Source organism: Cryptomeria japonica, chromosome 10, assembly GCF_030272615.1.
Source record: "Cryptomeria japonica chromosome 10, Sugi_1.0, whole genome shotgun sequence".
Taxonomy (NCBI): Eukaryota; Viridiplantae; Streptophyta; class Pinopsida; order Cupressales; family Cupressaceae; genus Cryptomeria; species Cryptomeria japonica.
In genome coordinates this window covers 545,047,824-545,067,563 of record NC_081414.1, presented here as the reverse complement: position 1 = coordinate 545,067,563, position 19,740 = coordinate 545,047,824, and positions in this window count along the sequence as shown.

The following is a 19,740-nucleotide window of genomic DNA, read 5'->3' as shown; positions in this document are numbered from 1 at the left end:
TAGAGGTGATCTTTTTTCGAAGATTAGCAAATTTGGTAATGTTTCTTTCTTAGTTAAATCTTAAATTTGTGACTTAGAAATCAATCAAAGGTCAAGCTATCATTGATCAGTTGGCGAAAGCTCCTTGACTTTAATCATTTCCTACTTTGGATTTATTTCCTAATGAGAATTTACTTACGAACAACCATGAACCTATATGGCAGATGTATTTTGATGGGAGGAGATGTCAAACTAGTTTTAGAGTGGATGTAGTTCTTATCTCACCCAAAGGAAAACCAATTCCTATCTCCTTTTGACTTGAATTTTATTACACAAATAATATCACTGGGTACGAAGCCCTTATTTTTGGTTTGCATGTCACAATTGCTTCTAATGTTTCATATATTAGCATTCACGATGAGTCTGAGCTTATCATAAATCAGATCATGGGAGAATATCAAGTTAAGAAGTGTAAGTTATCTTAGTATAGAGATTTAGATTTGACTCTTCTTAGTCATTTTTCTTCCTATACCATCGATATAATACTCATAAGAGTAAATTCTCATGTTTATGCAATGGCGAGCATAACTTCCCTTGCATGTTTTAACTATAGTGAATATGAATATCACTTTTTGGTACATGTTCTCCGCTCTGTTACTATTTTAGATCAACTTGAACTTGGCAGTCTTATGTGTGCTCACATAGACTCAAGAGAGTGGTTCTCTCATATCTATAACCTTACCAAGTCTGGAAGTTTTCCCAATGACACTAGTAAGAATACTCATGTCCAGATTAGAAAGATTTCATGTTGATATATTATCTTATCTAGTATTCTTTATCATAGGTCCTACAATGGTCTTCTTCTCTTATGTTTGACTAAAGTCGAGATATCCTTTGTCCTTCAAGAAGCTCATTTAGGCTCTGGAGGCACATATTTTGGTGGTAAATCTCTATTTCATAAATTGAGTCATATGAGATACTATTGGCAAATAATGGAATGATATTCCTTTTCCGTTGTCAAGAAGTGTCCTCAATGTCAGCAACATAATAATCTCATGTGAGCTCTTGCATAGGAACTCCGAGCTCAAGCTTATACTTGGTTGTTTCATACTTGGGGACTTGATATTATCAAGAAAATACCCCTGCTTCCTCTAAAGGATATACTTTCATCATAATTGCTACCAATTACTTTATAAGGTAGATCGAAGCTATCCCACCAAGATCCACTACTACCGAAGCAATTTGTAGCTTTCTTCTAAACAAGATCATTTCTCATTTCAGATTGCCTTCTACCCTTATTTTTGATAGTGATACTTCATTTAAGAATAAGGAGGTGAACAATTCCTTGAAAAATTCCATATTCAACACCTATTTTTTGCCCTTTATTATCCTCAATCCAATAGTCAAGTTGAAGCATCGAATAAGACCATTGAGAAAATCCTATGTAAGATATTTAATAAGCATGGTAAGGATTGGTGTACTCATTTAACCTATGTGTTGTGGGCCTATTGCACGAGTGTTCACATTGCTATTGCAACTATTCCTTACAACCTTGTGAATAGTGCTAGCACTATCATGCCTCCAGAGTTGAAAATTCATTCTTTGTGAGTTTCCCTTAAGGGGTTAATTGGTGATGATGCCTATCATACTCATCATCTTAATTAGCTCGAGTTGCTTGATGAGCACTAACCAAAGGACCTTAAAAATCTTCAAGCCTTTCAAGAATCATCATTAAAGCAATACAATCAAAATTTTATCTCTTGTACTTTCAAAATAAGTGACCTCATTCTTTATGAGAATCAAAGAAATGTAAATGCACTGCCTGATCAAAAGGGAAAATCTTGTCCTAATTGGTTGGGCCCCTACATAGTCAAGTCTATCTATGGTTCCAGTGCCTACACTTTAACTGAGATGGATGGTACACCAACTTAAGAACCTGTAAACACCATGTACTTGCATCAATATTATGCATGAAATTATCCTACGTGTCATGTGCATGATCCTTATAACATTAAGTTCGTTATGTTATGACATTTCTTCATAAACATGTTTTTTATATTTCACATGCTATGATGTATACATGTGTATGGTTAATTTATTTAGTTGGAATTTAGACATATATATGTTTAATTTTTGTGCATGATATCTAGATCATATTATGTTTGTTCATCTATTATTTAATGCATCATTTATTTAGCATATTATTTTATTTCGTTAGACTAAAACATGTATCTTATAACATTAATCTATGCCATCATAGTATTTAATTAAGAATGTCTATAACATGTGTTAAATTAAATCATGAAGGCATCTAATCAAACCATACATAACATAAGTATCCATAACATATATGAAATCAAATGCATCCATCCATAAAGACACAAGTGATGGCTGAATCAAAATCTCATCTATATATCAATGTATAAATCTCAATGTACATGTGCCACATCACTATAAAAATATGTGATGTCGATATATGTGTATATGACTGTATGGGTATATATATCAAAAGAATCATATACATCATCAAGTGCGCGATCCATGTATCTCTCAAAAATGTATCTACATCAAAAATTTGGACTCATTATCCTCCTAGTGCATCTATCTCAACACCTACGAGCACTGGAGGATCTCGATTGAGGTGCAGTGACTAATGGACTATGAAGTTCCCTCAATTCTTCCCTCATCTCTACTATTCTCTCTTTGGGATGCTATATGCTCTGCTTTATTGGCATAACTGATGGTGCTGGCACAACTAGTTCATCAGTTAGTATTGTCATTGATGACAAACACTTACCGATGAATAAGGCCAAACTCATAGGCAAGGAGATGTGGTAAACCTCAATGGTTTACTCATGGCTACAAACAGGATGGAGGATTTAGTGCTTCCCTAATATGCATTACTAACACACTTAAATAGTGTGTTGCTCAAAGAACTAATCAGTTGAAGGATAAACAGAGTAGCTGACCGGTCAGTCAAGCACCCGATAGGTGTTGAGATCAATTTCTTAAAATTGGCAGATGAAATGATGATGTGGTAACAAGAGGTGACTCAGATTGCAGTTTAGTAGTCTTATGCACATCCGGAACACTCTGGACAAACAGGCGATTAGTCTAATTGATGATCAGTGATCGGTGGCAAAAGATGAAGAGTTACACTGGTGAACCGGTGATACAGGTTGAAGAATGCTATCCACCAAGAATCTTGGAGCACTGACCGGTAAGTTGGATGCGATGACCAAAGGTGAGTCAGTCATGGTGAGATATCATCAAACAAATGGCTAGTGAAGTCTACAGTAGTTAACAACCAGTTAAGATGGGATTTGTGCAGATTTTTCGGTTCGCATTAAAAAGACAGAAAATGACCCAAAGGTTGGTGAAATTATGAATTGTAGAGGCAGATAAGGATGAGTTGCTGGCAAGATTGATGGAGAGCGCACAGAGAGAGTGCGGGAAGATTTGGAAATATTTGATTTTCAAATCTACCAAGTGTTAGGTGTAAACTGATTGAGGAATCAACGGGTATGTGTTGGCAAAATATGGTATAAAGGTTTTTGGTGAAAATAAAAAAAGATTGATTGTAAAATATGCAAAGTACAATTTTGAAGAGAGGCGATCTAGCAAGGTGAGAAGAGGGAAAAACTACTAAGTGAATAACATAGTGGTGAAGAGAGTGTGCAGAGCTCAGATAGTGTGAAGAGAAAAGAAAGAATGCAAAGCACTAGTAGATTGCAAAGCAAGTGTAACCAGTGGTCAAACCAAAGAGCTTCATTTGGATCTGATTAAGCTAAGAGTAGCTATTACAACAGATCATTCTTTTTGTTGTTTTCTAATAACTACAATAGTAAAACCCCTTAACTGGGTGGACTTTAACAGGTTCCTTTGTAAAAATTCCTTAACCGGGTGACATCTTAAATGATGATCCTAAGTCCTTTAACAAGGTTACCTCTAACATGGTAAAGGTTCTAACATGCCTTAAAGAAAATCCCTTAACCAGGTGGCACCTAACAGTGTCTTTGTAATCTCCTAACAGGGATGGCTCCTCACCGAGCGTACTCCAGATGAGTGCAGATTTTGTGAGTTTCTACTCAAACCGTGTTTTTCTCCCATTTGGGTTTCCACTAGATAAACCTTGGTGTTCATGTGTGATTAACTTTTGGTGTGAATGTTTCTTATTAATGTTGCTTATTCTGATAAGTGTTAAGTTTGAGTAGAAACATTGATTGAAGGTTAAATCTAAATTAATTGGTACAATGTTGATTCACCCCTCCCCTCTCAGCACCGGTTGGGTCTAACATGCTTGTGCTGCTAGCTCATCCCAGAGAATGTCCTTGTTGGAATTACTTATCTAAGTTGTCATTGATGTCAAATCTGGTTGTAGACGTCTAAAATTAATTAAATTAAATATTTAATTAATTTGCATCTTTCTACATTATTAAATTATTTAATTATGTTTATCCCTATTCCCTTATTCTTCTTAAAATTAATTAAATCAAATTTAATTAATTTTATCACTATACTCCAATAGTTAATTTGTTAATAAATTAATTATTTCCCTATTCTTCTAAAGTTAGCCATAATTATTATTTCTTCTAAACCCACTTAGTTAATTAGTTCTAATTAATTAACCTAACTAAAGTGATTCCTACAAATCACTTTTTCTAATCTTCACTTAGCCTAAACTTATCAATATCCCTCAATTTTATATTCCTCCACTCATTCTCTCTCCTCGCGTCACATCCTCCTAACTTTCCCACTTGCATTCTAATCTCTCATTAACACACCTAATCACTCATTTTAGCCACTTGCACATTCCCAATCCCCAAGATTAGGAGCAATTCAACTCCTTGCCATAAATGGATTTCCCCTCCCACCTTCCAAATCTTAAATGCACCAAATTTGGTCATGTCAAAGGATTTCAAATCCTTTGCACATCCCCATGCCCTCTCTTCCCAAGGAATTTTTAATTCTTTTTTCCTTTATTCTTCCCACGCATCCCTTATTCTTGGAATTTTTAATTCCCCTCCTCATTCTCCAAGAATTCATTTTCCCTTCCCAATGTACTTGGGGATCTCTTCCCTATGGACCTTGTAGGATGTGGAGACAAGAAATTCCTATATGGTAAGTCTCTTGATCGCCACACCTTGTACTCTCAATCCTCTTCCACCTAATTTCAATCTCCATCCTCCATTTCAAATCAATATTGGCCCTTCATTTGGACCTCCTCCAATCTATAAACTGGAGTATCCTCCCTTCACAATTCATCTCAACCTTTATGCAAGTTTATGTTATCCAAATAATCTTTAGAAATCATCCATAGTACCCTTATGCTACCAAATTCATCCCACACTTGGCCAATTACATACATCATCACCTAAATCCATCAAGATCCTTTGTTGTTGTGTAGTGGAGAGCAATCCACATCCCTCTCAAGAACCAATCCAATCAAGTGAGGAGTGGGTGCATTCCTTGCTTCACCAAAGGTTCAATCCAAAGGAGAAGAGAAGGTATAAGATTCTTTAATTGCATATTCGATATATTATTGCATTTCTTGATTATTATATGCATTAAAAAACCCTAACCTTTTTCCTTGTCTCCATTTTGGCACACCCGATGGGACCTGCGTCCCTTTTATCTAATAGTTTTTTGTGGGTTTTAAGCATTTTTCTCACAGGTTAGTAAATCAGCGTTTCAGACTGTACTTTGGTGTCTTCGCATGCAGTATCAACATCTGCACTGAACTAGAATGACGTCTCCGTTCAAATTTGAATTTTCTCGCTGACCATTTTTTGCAAGTTTACACATCAGTGTTTGCACTTAGCTACATCAATGTCTCTGCCTTTTCACAATTTTTGTTTATTTTTTGCATTCTTCTATTTTCTAATCAGTCAAAAATACAAAAAAATCAAAATATTAAGTTAAAAAATTACAAAAACACATAGTTTTAGCAATTTCCTTTTCTTAACATGACTTTTTTTCAACAGTAATTTGTTTTTTAGGTTAACTAGTTAATATTTCTAAGAAATTAGCGCTTCGGTGTTTGAGCAAACGTCGACATCTGCATTGCAAAACAACATCTTCATCGCTGTATTTCTCGTGCTCTTTTGTAAATTTTGAATTTTTCCAGGCTAACATTTTTCTATAGGCTACTTCGACATCTACGCAAACATTAACATTTGTGCTGAGGCCTTTCGACCTCTTTGTAGGTATACATTTCTTGCCCCTTTTTAAAATTTTCAAATTCAAAATTTTCCTGCATTTTATTTCTGCTTTTTAAGATCAGGCCTTAAATTGGCATATGCGCATACGCTAGCATTTGCCCAGATATTGGCGTATGTGCCTGTACTTTGATGTTTGCACCAAGGTAGATAGGATTTTTTTGTTATTAATTGGATTCGAGTTTTGTAGCCTTTCTCATTTTTCCAAGGCTATTTTATTAGACTATTAACACTGGTTTTTGCAGCATGTTTTATTGAAGACATTTATTTTTTCCATTAAAGTAGTTTATTTTCCTTGCATTTTAGATTAGATAACATTTACATGTGGGACTGAAAGGAACAAGTGTTTCCCATGTTTTGTGCACTTGCACATTCATAGGGTGGACCTACCGTCACATCAATTATCCTCTCCCCTCACCTTCGTGGACCTTGGGTGATGAAAAAGGTGATTGACAATACCCGCCTTTTCTTTTAGTAGTTGAGGGGTATCTTTGATTAGGGATTTCATCACCCCACAAGGGTATCTTGAATTGGGACACGTCGGGGATATCATCTCTCCCGATGCTATCTTGAGCAGTGTCTTTCGAGCTGTTATATAAAAAACCTGGTCAAATGGTCGGAGTGCTAAGTGAATTCAACGTATGTGGAGGCCTTCTCTACATCAATAAGCTCAGTTAGAGCCTTAAGTGGCTTTCTTCATGGATTCGTTGTTGGACTGGACCCATAAAAAAAATTCTAAGAACCTTGTTCTAGTAGCACAAATCCCACATTTGATGGTTCGGGGAGTGCGAATCGTACCCCGTAGACACCTCTCATGTATCCACTCAAGATGAGACAGGTGTTCCTGAATTAAAAGATCTTCAAATCTTTGGGATAAGAGAATCTGGTATGCACGAGAAGTGAGTACCATGAAGTGGAGCCAGTGCTACTAGAATCTCTATATGTCCGCTTGTTTGAGGTATTTCTATATAGCGAGGGGCCCCATTGAATGGTTTCCAATTTCCAGCCTAAGTTGTATGTTTTTCATGTATCTTCATTGTGCAAACCAGTAATTTTGTTATTGGGCTAATCTAGGCCCACCTCACTTACACACTTGTTATAAAGCACTATCCTTGGCCAATGTGCTTGTCATTGTTTGATTTCTCTTGTCAAGAGTAGACACATTCCATCCACACCAACATTTGACCAATTTCACTTATACACCATAAAATGAAGTCCCTTAAACATCCCCAAAGGATCATTTATCACCAAGTCAAGAATAAGAAGCCTAGCTATAAACAAATCCTCAAGCGTTGCAAATTTTTGTACATCAATCGCAAGTTCTTATTGAAGCATTGAACCTTCTTACATCATTTCCATGACTACCTACATGGTTAAAACAATGGGTTTGATGAGGAACCTTTGAGAACCTATGCTTTCCATCAAATATTGTTTATCCCAAAGCATCAATAGGAGTGGTCACATCCTGTTGTCCAACTTGCCCTATCTCGAAATCACTTATCAAGTCTTTTGTCTATCTAAGGTAACCTTCATTTTCTTCCATCTATCTATTTCTCCATGATCATTGTCATCTTTAATCTCTAAGGACTTAGCACAATCAATCATCAACCTTAATCCAATCGATCAATCAATCAATCAACCTCCCAATGCAAGGTCAACACTTTGCAAAAGTCTAACTTAGACCTTTTATCCTTAAACAAATCCATAATTGGCCTTGTGCTTGAGATATAATCTAACTCAAGTATATTGCATAATTGATCCTAATCATTTGGGTTGATCAAAACCCTTAATCCTTTACCCAATTTTTCTTAGGAATGAAGTCTATCCTAAGTAGAAGAGGGGTTGATCAAACTTAACCTAAGGTCTGAGTTTGGCCTAGCTTGGTTGTTACCTTTCTTTGTGGCACTCCCCATCTATGTCTTAATCCAAGGGATAAGATATCATCCAATCAATCCCATCCTAATCCAAGGACCATCAAACCATTTTTAATCCAATCCCATTCAAATCAAAACCTTCTAAGTCCTTTTCATCAGTCTTTCTCTCTATAGTGTTGTAAATTGTACACCCTTTCTAGGGTGGTACAATTTCACACTTAGGTTAGCACCCACCTTAGTGTGTCTTGCATCTTGGATTTCTTATTTCCCTTTAAGAATTTAATTAATTAATTTAATTAAATCTAAAGTCATATTTCATCACTCCCCATGTTATAAAATTGGGCCCTTTACCCTAAGTGTGCCCCTTTTAATTTTATTCCTCTAATAAATCATTTAATCATAAACCCTAATTATGTCCTATTTCAACCTTTAAGGACCAATTTTGCATATCAAAACACCTTGAAATCAGCTGTAACTTTGGGATTCGCTCTAATATCATCATATCTAACAGCCTTGGAAATTTGGTGAAAAGTTGGTTGGACCATGGTGGGAATGCACATGGTCCTCGACTTTTTTCCCGAAATTTCGGGGGCAAAATTCTATGATATTATAATGCTTAACCGCAAAAGATTGATGGGAAATTAAATTCCTAGGTTGGCCTAAAGGCAAAATTAAGTCAAAATTAAGATCTAGGGTTTCATACATAAGAGCTCTCTTTCATCATTTGAAGGCAACTAAGATCGATCGGATCTAAGAATCTAAGAGAAGGTTTTTGGTACACAAGGAGCCTTATATGTAGTGAAAGAGAAGCCTAGTGGAGTATTCAACAACATTCATCAAGAATTTGTCAAGCCTTTATATTCAATTAGGAGCCTTGAAGACATTGAAGAGTAATAGGAGATCTAGTGGTAATATATCTCCCTTGGGGATTGGTATGATTGCATGTTATTTTCATGTCTTTATATCAGCTTCTTTACATCAATTTGCACATTTAAATTCATGCTTTATATCATTTATCATATTTGGTTTGAAGCATTTTCATTTACATTCACATTTACATCTAGGGTTTACTCTCGTGCGTAGGGTAGCTCTAGTTTCTTTCATTTTAGGATCTTGCATACACACAAGGTTATAGCACACACATTTTAAGTACATTATCGGCTATTTGTGGAGGTGGAAATCACCAAAAAAGGGGTTTGACTAAGGCAAAACCCTATATAGCCACCCAAACCTTCCTTTTTCAGTTGCAGGTGCTGGAACAGGTACCTGAAGGCAGTTTTGGATCAGAAAAAAGCATCAACACCACCCAAAAGTGCAGAAAATTGTCAAGGATAGGGGAGTGGCACCCTGTTCCTACCTAGGAAAGTGGCATGGTGTCATGGTCCCTCCACTTTCTAGTGAATTTTGACAGGTTGCAGCCTCAGGACCTTCAGATTTTAGCCTTTTAGTTGCAGCTCTCTGTCAGATTCTCAGGGACAGTGGCGTGGCACCCTGGTCCTAGTTAGATTGGCTTAGTTTATAGCATTAGGTACACATCCAAAATCCTCCCTCTTTCATGCTTGCAGTGTCTCAGTTTCAGATCTACAAGTTTGTTCAATTTCAAGTTCATTTATGCTTTATTCTTCATCTCCTAGTCTAGTTGATCAATCAAAGCCTAATTTTTCTCATCATTTGCAACAAGAGGAATAGAAACCCTAAGAGGTAATATTTGGCTCTCTCTTTCTCACAAGAAGTAGCCAAAGTGATCTATCTCCCTAAGCTCTTTAATTTTTCCAATGTGTTGGCAAAAGTGGGATTAGGACGTAGTCACCCGATCTCGCTTTTTCCGCTCCCACACTCTCTAAGTCCAATCCATCCGAAAAATCCGTTCTTGTCATTTTCATCTTTGAGGTTACCCGTGTATGGTATTTACTTGCTCTCAAAAATTGAAGATGGCCACTGAAGGCAATGATATGCTTGAAACTAGTCACCTCTTTGATCAAGATCCCCAACCAGAAGAACAATTCATTGATCAACCTGAATTTTCCCCACGCTTACAATCCTTCATAGGGGATCCTTACAATGAAGAGATGATGGAAATATTTTTCATATCCTATCCCCCAATTCATCACTCAAGAGGCACATTTTCCCCCTAATTTTGATCAATCTATTCTTGACAAGACACCAAATGGTGGCCTCATGGACCAATCTATTCTTGATAATCTCCTTCACTCGCCACCTGTGACTTCTATGTCAGCAGATTTTGTACCTCCAAATTCTATTCCTCCAAACACTTCTAATCCACCTATCCCTCAACCTCCTAGGCTATTTGTACCTTTCTACAATTCCCTTAATTACATCAACACTAGCCTGCCTCCCACCATATCACAACCTCAAAATACTTCTCAACCTCCCACTTTATCTTATCAATACATTGGTGGTGGTATCCTGTCCATGTCCAACCAAATCCTATGGTATAACATAGGTCACTACATCCCCTGTGTCCAAAATCAACAACCCGACCTCATGAAGGAAATCCAGGATATAAAGGACCTCATCAGAAATTTCAAGGATGGGACTAATAAGAGACCTTACACCTTCAAAGAAATATGTCCTTATCTGTATGACCCTTCCATTTCGATCACCCCATATCCCCCAGGTTTTAAAATGCCCAAGTTTGAAAAATACAGAGGCAAAGGTGACCCAAGAGACCACGTTCGTGAATTCTATGTCCTTTGTCAGGAGGTCTCCTATAGTGATGTCTACCTTAGAAGACTTTTCCCTAAAAATTCTTAGTGGAGACACCCTCGCTTGGTTCTCTGCCCTACCTCATGGCTCCATCAAGTCATTAATGGACCTTATAGAGAAGTTTGTGTCCCACTATGCATACAACATTGAGAACAATCCTTCTATGACGAACTTATGCAATACAAAGCAAAGGCTCAGAGAAACTTTCACCAACTTCCTGCAAAGGTGGTGATATCTCATTAAGAAATTTCCTTGGCACATAGCAGAGTCATATTAAATCAAGTTATTTCAATGTAACCTGGTATCATAACTATCTAAACCCTTGACTTGTCAATGCTTGGACACATTTGAACAAATCACTAAGAAAGGTCTATCCTTAGAGTGTGTCCTCTTAGAGGAAGGAACATTAAAATACCATCAAAAATCTATTCAAGGTTCTTCCTCATATAATGACAAGCCCAAGTACTGGTCCAAAAACAAAAATATCATTAATGATGGAGTCATCGATGCTAAGCGTGTTCAGATCATGAACATCCCTTCCAAAGCCACCACCACCAATAATCTAGTCAACCCTCAACCTAACCCCCACAATCAATCCTAACCTTGCAACAATGTCTTCATCCAAGGTCGACCTCCCCGTCCCAAAAATCAATCCCAACATGAGTACACTTTGCTCACCGAACCTGTCAAGGTCATCTTCCAAAAGCTTGTCAATGCTGGCACCATTGTCTTTCTAATGACCCGCCCTTTTGATGCATACTAACAAATCCTTTGTGGTATATGAGAAAGAAAATTGTAACTAACACCGTTTCAATGGTCATGATACACACACGTGTATGAAATTGAAGAATTATATCCAAGACCTAATTGAAAAGGGTGATATTGAGGTTGCAACTGCTAAACTCGGTAATTCAAATGACAAACTTAAGATGTACCAACATCCCTTTCCCAAACATGGAAAGGACAAAGCCTCACAATCTCATGAGGTCCATTATGACTACACCAATTACGTCTCTGACTTTGACTCCTTGGTAGGCCACATAGAGCCTATTGATACCCACATCAACACCATCACAATCCAAGAAGCTGACCCTTCTCCCACCTCTCATAGAACCAGGGTAACCATTCAAGGTGCCCCTCCCTTGCAATCATCAAACAGACCATCCCCGACCAAGATAGTCATTCAAGATGCCTCACCTTCCACTTCATATTCTCAAAATTACTGCAACACCACTACCTACAGAGGGAGAGTAATCATTTAGGAAGATCCTCCCCCTCCACTGCAAGCCCCCATGTCATCCACCCACCGCCATGATATTCTTGATCATCTTAGTAAGACGCCTGCATAGATCTCCATTTTGTAACTCCTCAAGAATTCACCCATGCATAAAGAGATCCTTGAGAAAGCCCTTCTAGAATCTCATGTTCCTAATAACATCAATGCAACCCGATTCCAAGCTCGTTTTCAGATCCAAAGATGCCCAATCTATTGATTATCCCATAACAAACCCTTTCACATTGAGGCTATTGTTCAAAAATAAAAAATCAAGAGGGTCCATATAGACGGTGGATTTGGCCTAAATTTGTGTACATACAAATTGATTAAACAAATAGGAATCTCTAAAGACCTGGTTGATACATCTGGTAAGATCACAATAAAAGCCTATAATGACACAAAAAGGGTCTCTAAAGGCACCGTAACACTCCCCCTTCAAGTGGGCCCTGCAACAATGGAAACTACATGTCAAGTCTTGGACCTTGATCTCCCCTATAACATTCTCCTTGGTTTCCCATGGATTCACTCTATTCAAGCTATTCCATCCACTTACCATCAATGCCTAAAATTCCCTTACAACGGTAGAGAGATTACCATCTCATTTGATCGACAACCTTTCCAATATTGTAAACTCCTTGAAGGGAAATACCCATATCTTTGCCCACTCAATACACCCACTCCACTACCTCCATCATATCCACCAAACGTTGCATCGACTTCATCTCAACCTGAGATCAATGTTAAGATAATTGACAATGGTTGTGGGGAGTACACACTTCAAAATTCTCTTTATGTGGGCAACTCCCACCCTCTCCTAAGTCATATGGCAAACCTAAATAAATCAAGGTTCAAAAGAAACCCACAATGAAATGTAAGAAAACCACCTTCCAACAGTGGGGCCCACTTGATGAAGGGAGCTTGGAAATTGATGTCAACTCTTAGTTATATAGAGAAGAAGACGAAGCACCAACAAATATCCCCAAACAAATGTATCCTAAGGCATCTGCTATGATATAATAGATGGGCTATAAAGGACATGGTCTCAGACTACAAGAGAAAGGAATAAAAGCACCCATCTCTCTAGTTTCCTACAAGAATAATAGGGGCTTGAGATACTCTCCAAGGCCTAAGGTCACTATCATTGGTGCTCCAACAAACCCTCCTAAAATCGAAGACTCCCACAAAGAGGAATTACGCAAAGTGCCTCTCAAGTACCTTGATGATATATTTGATGATGCCTACATTAACACCATCACCCTTGTTACCCCTCCCACCCCATCTGAGCTCCAACTCATCCAACTTGAGCTTATTGATTGGGATCAATGAGGACCACCCGTTCTTGACACATGTTCTGGTGACAATGCCCTCTTGGCATTACTTACTATGTGAGACCTTGAAGATCACATATTCGTGAATGGAATCTAGCTTAACTGGGATGCATACTTTGGTAGTCAAATCAAATCCCTTAGTTGCAAAAGTGAAAATAACAAAAAAAATCATAAGTCCCTTGGTGAAAAACTCTTTGAGGCACCTTCAGACTATGAAAAAGTAAAAATAAAGGACATGTATTCTAGTGAAAACTTGGATTAGGAACTAGAAGATGAGGGACTTGACTTACCTACCATGGTTCCCTCGTATCAGGAGAAATAACCTTTGATAATTGAAGAAACTAACACTATCAACATGGGTACAAATGATAATCCAAAGAATGTGCTTATTGCCAAGTCTCTTACATATCAGGAGAAACAAAACTTCATGAGATTTCTTCAAGAGACACAAGTCAACTTTGCCTAGTCTTATGTTGACATGCCAGGCCTTGACCCAGAATTGGTAGTGCATAATCTTGCTGTCAGAGTAGATGCTAAGCCAGTCAAATGGAAACTCTGCAAGATGCATCCACAAGTTGCACTCTTTGTTAAAGTAGAACTACAAAAAATACTAGATGTCAGATTCATCAAACCCATGGACTAGCCCAAGTGGATTTCAAACATTCTACCTATTGGCAAGCCCTCTGGGGGCACAAGGATTTGTACAAATTTCAAAGACCTCAACAAAGCATGTTTGAAAGATGATTTCCCCTTGCCAAATATAGACATGATTGTAGACCTCACTGGACATGAGATGTTCTCCCTAATGGATGAATTCTTTGGATACAATCAGATAAGGATCATAGAAGAAGACCAATACAAGACAACATTCACTACCCCTTTGGAGCACCTTTTTCTATCAAGTGATGCCTTTTGGCTTAAATAATGGAAGAGAAACTTATCAAAGAGCAATGACAACCATCTTCCATGACCTCTTGCACAATATTATATAATATTATGTGGATGATCTCCTAGGCAAGTCTAAAACACGAGAACAACACATTCTTGTCCTAAGGAAAATCTTTGAGAGACTTGAGAAATACAAGTTGTGCCTTAACCCTAAGAAATGTGTCTCTTGCAAAGGAATAGAAGTGGATCCAGCCAAAGTCAAAGCAATAATGGAAATGCCTCATGCTAGGACACCCAGACAATTGCATAGTCTACAAGGCAAGCTTCAGTCCATCCGTTAGTTCATTGCACAACTGGCAGACAAGTGCCATCCATTCACACATCTCCTACAGAAAGACACTAAGTTTAAGTGGGATTACTTATGCAAAAGGCATTTGGAAAACTGAAAGAATATTTGGCCTCCCCTCTAGTTTTGATGCCACCTATTCTAGGGAAACCTCTCCTCTTGTATATATCAACAACTATAGTGGCATTGGGGGCACTACATGCACAAATAGTTGACAAAGGCAAAGTGCACGCAATATACTACATTAGTCGCACTCTTGTGGGATACGAACTCAATTACACTCCCATACAAAGAGCTTTCCTCGTAGTGATTTTTAGTACATAGAAATTGCATCACTACATGCTCAACAACAAGAGCAAACTGATAGCAAAAATTGATCCCCTCAAGTACTCGTTGTCTAAGGCTACTCTCAGAGTACGTACCACAAAATGGATCATGCTACCGAGTGAGTTTGACATTGAGTATGTAGACATGAAGAAAATAAAAGGAAAAATAATAGTTTATCAATTGGTTGATGCTCCACTTCAAGGTGATCAACCCCTCACAACAAAATTTCCTAATGCTTCTATCATGACTGTCACCATACCAACAAAATGGCAGTTATACTTTGATGGTTCCTGCAAGCAACATAGATTAGGGGTAGGTATATTGGTGATTACACCTCAAGGAGATTGCTTACTTAAGTCCTACAAGATAGCCTTTGCATGCACGAACAACATAGCAGAGTATGAGGCTCTCATCATTGGACTCTGTTTGGCTATCCTGTAAGTCTATGGAGATTCTCAGCTTGTCATAAAATAATTAAATGATGAGTATCAAATCAAGGATGACAAGTTGCTCCCTTATCACTACCTAGTGGAGGAATTCAAGCAACACTTCACCTTCATTCAGTTTGAGCAAGTTCCTAGGACAAACAACAGAGCTTCCGACGTAATGGTTACAATTGGTTCCCTCTTGTAGATGGCTAGAAACAGTCAAACACGTGAATTCTTGGTTGAGCATATTTTAGTACCAGCATATGTTGTCCCTGAGTTAGAAATAGTATGTGTCCTTGTTGGTCCTGATTCGCCATGGTACTAAGAAACCTTCACCTACCTTCGAGACAAAATCATCCTACCCCATCTTACCAAAACCCAACAACAAACTTTCATTTTCCAATCCGCTCGCTACACTATTCTCGTTGATACCTTATTTCAAAGGCACTTCGACGAAGCCCTCCTAAGGTGTTTAGACAAAGAAGAGGTTGATCGATCACTACATGGTGTGCACGAAGGTATTTGTGGAGCACACTCAAGCGGCCTCACTTTGGCTAAGAAGCTCCTACGCATAGGATACTATTGGCACACAATGGAAGAAGATGCCTATAATTATGTGAAGAAATGCATCCCTTGTCAGAAGCATGGTGACAAGATTCATGCACCTTCTAAGGATCTGTAGCCATTCATCACACCTTGGCCCTACTCTTAGTGGCAACTCGATCTCATAAGAAAAATTCATCCCGCCTCATCCAATGGCCACAAATTCATAACAACTACCACTGAATACTTCACCGAGTGGGTGGAAGCCATACCACTCATTTTCACCACTGACAAACAAATTTCCAAGTTTATCCTGAATTACCTAATTTATCACTATAGAATTCCTAAAGTCATCATTACAGACAATGACAAACCTTTCAAAAATCAGGATGTCAAAGAATTATGTCAGAAGTTTTCCAGCCAACATCGCTTTTCCACCTCATACTACCTACAAGTTAATGGTCAAGCTAAGGCTTCAAATAAAACTCTTTTCAAGATCCTCAAGGAAATAGTCAATGAAGTTGGCTGTGATTGGCACTTGCAACTCGATCCCACCCTTTGGGCTTATCACAAAAGCATTTGTACCCCCACAGGAGCCACCCCATACTCTCTAGTCTTCGGTTTCAAAGACTTCGTCCCCCTTGAGATCAAGATCCCTTCACTCTGAGTATCACTGTAGAACATCTTTCTTGATGAAGAATACAAAGTGGCTAGATTACAAGAGCTAGAACTGCTAGATGAAAGGCATCTCAAGGTCTTAAATCATCTCCAAGTATATCAAAATTATCTTTGCATGAGATACAACAAGAAGGTTAGAACTCGAGAATTTGAAATTGGTGACCTTGTCCTTATGGAAAATTAGAAAAATGTTCAAGATCATGAGAAGAATACCAAGTTTAAGCCTAATTGGCCTGGACCCTACGTTATCACTGCAAAGTATGGACCAAGAGCCTATCAGTTGGCTACACCTAAAGGAGATCCTTTGGATGAGGCCATGAACATCATGCATCTAAAGATATTTTATGCCTAGTCTTTAGAGGTTACCAGTAGTCAAAAATTATAAAAGATAAAAAAAAATCAAAAAATCATAGAAAATACAAAAAAAAAAAAAAAAAAAAGTTAAGAAAAATCAATTCGTCCATCAGTGAAAACCACTTTGTGGCGCTATGGGCAAGTACCTTTGTGACAACTCGGTTTCAGGTGTCAAGGTAAATAAGCTTGATCCACTGTCTCTTTGGACACTCATCTCCCTGCTTGCATTACTCCCCCCACCCTCCAACCTGGTATCCCTATTTTTTGTAATGTAAGCCATTAATTAGCCTCCTCTTTCCCTCCCACCCTGAATGCAAATTTCTTTAGTCATGTAAGCTATTAATTCACCATTTAGCCTATTAATTCACTCTCTCCATCTGTGCAGGTTGCTTATGTTTTGATCACTCGCATCACTTGCCTTTCCCTCATAAGATGATGAGATTTTATCCAAGCCCTGAATAAGGATCATCCTAGTAAAACTAAGCTTTAATCCCATCACACCGAGGTTTCATCCCATCACACTGAGCTTTCCCCATTTTCAGAGCTTATCTCATCAAGTCAAGCTTCTTCTTGACTTGCACATCATCCAAACATCCACCTACATTGTGTTTCTCAAGTCTCAGTAATTAGATTCCATATCTATACTCACCTATACATCCCATCTTCTCTATTTCCTACTTAGTCCTATCAGTTACCTTTGCCCATTGAGATGCATCCTTCCCATGTCTGGCACACCATCATAATATTAGTCCTACTCTTGGCAAGAGAGGTCAGTTGGCCCTGTGCATATTGTTTGCATGAATTGGTCTTCTGCTTTGCTTTGCATCTTTATGTCCTATTACTACTCCTATCTAGGGCTGCCATGATCATTCTATATCGTAGTATATCTTGGGTTGGTGTATATTGGGGCATCTTTTTGTGGCATGACATGTGTGAGGGTTTCTCTTACACGATCCTATAATATCGCATTTACATCATCGTGATGTTTGCGAGCCTATGTGCGTAGAGATTCCTATTTTTTAGAGTCTAGTCCACACCTAGGATCCTCACAACATCTTGATTCCTATAATGAGTTGTTTAGATCATCCTTGGCAATATTAAACTAGGTTTTCTCTCCACGTCTATAACAACAACAAATCAACCATCACCCGTTCATTCCATTTTTCACCATTCCCCCATCCTAAAGAATTCAATTTATTCATTTTCTCTCCTCCTTTTTCTTCTTTCTATGTCCTATATCATTGTATTGTGGTTGGCTCATTACAAAAAAATGTTTATTCCCATCCCATTGCATCTACATATGCATATAGGTCGTCATTGCATTCATCTTCTACATTATAATTTCATTAGGTCCTTGCATTTTTCATTTTAGTTGCATCTTCATTATCATTTTCATTTAGCTTCATTATCATTTTCATTTAGTTTCAGTATCATTTTCATTTAGTTACATTTTAGTTGCATTGTCATCATTTTGTTACATTTTTATTTAGTTGCGTTTTTATCATTGTAATAATTTTAGTTGCAATTTCATCATCATTATTTTAGGTGCATCCCTATTATTTGCATCCCTCCCATGTCATCATTCAAACCATGTCCATTTTGATAAGCATTACCATATTAGGTTCATCCATTACATTGCATTTTACATAAATATAATTAGTTCATTTCTACACATCATTATAAGTATTACATACATTCTTATTACACATCATAATAGAAATAACCATCTCATTATTACATATTATCATTACATATCATGTAGTATCATACATTAATTCACTTCATAATCATTTAAATCCCATACTACATACATCATCGAGTTAGACATAATCTCACACACCACACACATCACATAAATCTAATACATACACCCTGCATCCACAACACATTCGAAACATAATATAGAAACATGCGCATACATATCTTGTAAGCATACATCCTGCATCACAAACATATTAGGTAATAACCATCATGTATCATAAATTATCCATAATAAAGCATCAATCATCCATCATAAATCAAGAATCCATAATAAAGTCCATAAACAATCCTTAACAATAAAGTCCACTGCCAAAATCATGCATATAAAAAATAATAATGTGTCCAATAATAGTACAATGATATATCCTCAAAAGGTCAAAATGTCGCACATATAAATGTGAGCACTAGCATGTGCTCTCTCTATTTGCCGCACCTCCTGAGGGACCTGCTGGAGGTGGCCTAGGAGCTAACATGCCTATTGACTCCCCAGATGTCTAGGTCTGCATCTGCTTTGACTACATCTGCTCTACATAGCTAGGGGCTCTCTGATCCTCTGACACTGCCCTCTTATATAGATTACTATAATACTGGGCCTCCCTCAATAATCTGTCTGATGCTCTCCATGTATCCATCGACTCTGTAAACAGTGTCATCATCTATCCTGGATCTAAGGCTCGCCTGTCCATATCCCAATCTCCTCACAGTCTCATGGCCTCCGCCTTTTCCCTACTAAGCCTGACCCTTAGTTCCTCCAGCTCCTCATCCATCCTCTCCATCTCCTCTCTAATCTTCCTCATGGCTCCCCCACTCCTAGCTACCTCTAGTAACTCAGAGGTGCTCTCGGCCTCTGTCCTGTAGCTATCTCGCTCAAAGATAGTGGCCTCTAGGTCCCTCCTCAGTGCATCCCCCTCCCTCCTGATCTGGTCCAGCTCATTCGATAGGCTATTTTCCTTGACTCTCTCCTGATATTTTCTCTATCTCTCTGCGACCAACTTCTCCTCTAGGCTATGTGC